Source organism: Protomyctophum parallelum (assembly GCF_964188405.1).
Source record: "Protomyctophum parallelum genome assembly, chromosome: 1".
Taxonomy (NCBI): Eukaryota; Metazoa; Chordata; class Actinopteri; order Myctophiformes; family Myctophidae; genus Protomyctophum; species Protomyctophum parallelum.
Genome location: NC_139697.1, coordinates 31,520,412 through 31,524,257, shown reverse-complemented (window position 1 = coordinate 31,524,257; position 3,846 = coordinate 31,520,412). Strand labels below are relative to the sequence as shown.

The 3,846-nt window shown below is 43.9% G+C and overlaps 1 pseudogene across 1 annotated transcript; it reads right to left on the bottom strand.

The window, feature by feature from the left end:
• Nucleotides 1-2,075: 2,075 nt before the first annotated feature.
• Nucleotides 2,076-2,662, bottom strand: LOC310866459 (grpE protein homolog 1, mitochondrial-like; annotated as a pseudogene). The gene has a single exon. The product of its transcript is annotated as a grpE protein homolog 1, mitochondrial-like (transcript).
• Nucleotides 2,663-3,846: the final 1,184 nt, after the last annotated feature.

Below are 3,846 nucleotides of genomic sequence, written 5' to 3'. Positions count from 1 at the left end.
GAATAAGGCAGCCACTTCTTCACACTTTCACTGAAGTCCTTGTGGCCAGCTTGCGGTCAAACTGCAGAGTAGCTGAAAGACAAGATAATAATAGACAAACATAAGAGTGAGGAAGAGAAAGTGTCTGTCTGTGTGTCCCATACAATTTGTTATATTTAGTTAAACTTCTTAAGTGAGAAATGGAAAATGGTGCATTTATATAGCGCCTTTATCCAAGGCGCTTTACATAGTTTCACCCATTCACACACACACACATTCATACACTGATACACGGCAGAAACCATGCAAGGCACCAACCAGCACATCAGGAGCAATTAGGGGTTCAGTGTCTTGCTCAAAGACACTTCGACACTAACTCTGGGGGAGCCAGAGTTTGAACTGGCAAACTTGCAGTACTTCCGCTCTCTGCTTGCGCACTAGTAGGCCATAAATGGCCTACTAGTGTGCAACAAGCAAGTATGCACTCGACAGAGTGCAGTTCTAGTTGACAATGTATTTATTTTGGGCTAAACCTATATACTGTAGGCTAACTGCAACCAATGCACAAGTCCAGTGCTGTAAAATTAAAACACTACTTAATCATACTACAGTGTCACACAAAAGCAGAAGATCTACAAGATTGAAACCCAGCATGAAGTGTCACGTTTAGATCTGCTACTTGCGATGCTTTTGAATTTGTTCACCCGACAGAGATGATATAGGCCTACTAGTACAATGTACAGATGATCTGATTATATATTCATTGTTTTGTTTGTGTAAAACATTTCTGCAATCCATCCATAATACATTTTGTTATGTTTTGTTTTGTTTTGTTCAAAACGTACGAACCTGAAATAGTAGAGACTGTTGGCCGGTCTCTGAGTCTCTCTGAGTGGTGACTAAGGAGAAGAGAGATAAATGGTTATGTGTATTTAATAGAAACTTTAATTATAACATGGTTGAATTGAAACTACCCAAGTACTCCATTGTACAGCGAGTGAAACCACTTCTACACTCCCACCACAGGACTCTGGTCAAAGAGGGAACTGTGATGGTAGTTTTAGAATTTTTATGAAGATGCTGGCAGTAGAATTCAACATACATACACATGTGGAATGGGCTCGCAGTTAGCTGCTACCTTAGCCACTTCAGGCATAGTAAATTCTCACACACAGATTAATTCTGACTCAATGAACTGTTACATGAACCAATGTTACACTGAAGAGAAATAAAGAACTCACTTCTTCATGAACACATTCTAATGTGAATTTGTTGGTTCATAGCATTAGCTGCATCTGCATGTAGCCATGTACACACAACATGGGTCTTCTTTACTAGGAGTGCCCAAACAGGAGCCTAAACTAAAGTGCAAATTAGGTCCTCAAAATCTTAATCATGGTTACAAGATAAAGTAAGTTCATTGATTAAAGCAAAACAAAATCTCGACTGCCTCCCTCCCTCCCTATTTTTATTTACCATACTATGGTCCGACGGAGTATTGGTTCGAAGGAGCATTGGTCCGACGTGCGTTGGGGGTTGGGAGAGGGTTGGGGTTAGGTTTAGGTGTGCTGCCCCGGGGGAGGTTAGGGTTAGGGTGAGGGTTTGAGGTAGGTTGACGTTTGGACCAAAACCCGGTTAGCATAACATTATCTTCATGATAGCATGATGCTGGCACCATCATCAAATAATGTAATAACATGAACACACTGACTGAATGTGTTCACTTGACATTTACAACAAAAACAGAAGAAAAGCATGAGAGCACAATACCTTTATAATGTGTTGCAACCACCTGTAATGTTTCTTGTATGTGATCTCAGAGTAGACAAGTTCTCTTCTCAGTTCTCAAGGGAGAAAGGATTGAGACAGTGTGTTTGAATTTTTTTTTAACCAATCAAGGGAAATGGGTGGAGACAGTCAACTACTCAATAAAGCAACCTCTGGGTTAAAACCCAGGTGATAACCCAGGCAGGTGTTCAACCAGCATAATCCGTTTTGCTGGGTAGCAAAAAAATAACCCAGAATAATGGCCAATTGAAATCAACCCAGCGACGTGTTCATGAAAATAACCCAACACTTCTAAGAGTGGAGGGACTTTAGACACTGCTGCTCTCAGGGGGTTTTACTACACCGACAAGGGCCGGCCGGCGCGTGCGGCCGCAGAGCTTGTAGCCCGGCTTGGACACCATGGCGACAGTGCCGGGTTCCTTGCCCGGCACAGGAGCGTGGAACAAGGCCTCGTGCTCATAGGGGTCGAATCTCTGGCCGTCAGGGTCGAACTTGACCAAGCCGTGCTTTGTGAACACCTTCTGCATCTGCACCTCAGTCATAACCAGGCCGTCGAACAGGTTCTTCAGGTGGGTATTGTGGGTGTTGTTCACCTCCTCCTCAGGAACACTCTCTGTGGCCTTCTCCAAGATGTCGGCCACCTCCAGCAGGTCTTTGCAGACTGGCAGTGTCTCAAACTGGGCACTTTCGTTTTTATGTCTGCCAAGGACCGCTTATATTTTTCCATTACCTCCTTGACTTGCTCTTCTAGCTTGCTCTTCTCCAAATGAGCCTGTCCATCCTTCTGCTGGGCAACTGTACACAGCAACCTCGGAGACGCCCTGGTCTGCAGTAGTGAATTTGAGGCTACAACAGAGTTGCTCCGTCTGACTGCTCGTATGCACCAGGTCGCCATCTTTCCACTCCGTCAACTGAACTCAGTACACACACACACCAATGGGACACACAAACCTGCTGGCTCTGGTTGCAGTGTGCAGGCTCTGATCTAGCCATGGTTCATGACTCTCGTATTCATACGAGAGTCATGAAGAAACTGCACCCTGTTTTTGGCGCTCGCTACATTTACAACTTTTCCGTATATATAAACATTCGGAATTCAAATATAAAGTACTCACAATTTGTCCCACGGGTGTTAGTTAGTTACAGCACCAGCGATTAGAATTTCTGCATCCCGCGTTTAATAAAAAGCATTTTTATCCGAGCTGTTATTTTGCCATTGGCTTTCAACTACGCGCCCCTATCGGTCGGGAGTAGGGTGGCACTCGGTGTGTTCGATATAGGTACGCTGACCGCCCTGCCAATACAGACTAATAGGCGAGTGCGCTCCCGGTGTGCAACTGTGGATTTCCCAAACGAACCCTGTTTGAAAAAAGTAGCCGGGGAGCTCGGATAAAAATGCTTTTTATTAAACAACGCGGGATGCAGCCATTCTAATCGCTGGTGCTGCTACTAACTAACACCCGTGGGACAAATTGTGAGTACTTTATATTTGTAATCTGAATGTTTATATATACGGAAATCTTGTAAATGCAGCGAGCGCCAAAAACAGGGTGCAGTTACTGCATGACTGTCATGATAATCATCATGGCAGTCATGTTTCAGGGCTAGCTCTGATCAATCTGCAGTGGGTATGACAAACTCCCTAGTCAATTCACCCAATCAACATAAAGAGGAGAGAATGACGATATTATAGATGGTTTGGGTGAGATGCACCTAAAGGTGAAAACTTGGCATTTGATGGACAGTTTTTGCTAACAGGGTATTGCTTCACAGCACAGCTCTGTGTAATAAGTGTTAATGGGTAGTTCCATGGAGGTCGGTGAGCACTTAACAGAGATGTCTAGATCCCTGGCACAACGATATCTTAGTTGTAAGTACAAATATCCTCACTAATACAAAAAGTGATGGAATGAAGGCTGAAGGTCGAGTACTACTTGTTGCCTCTTAACTCAAGAGTAACGATCACTCTTTATAGAGGACTTTGCTGGATGCTTGTCACGATGACAATGCCAGTCCGGTTGTATCCATATATGAAGTTCTACATTGGCATGATCTCAGCACTATAGATGTCTCGGTTGT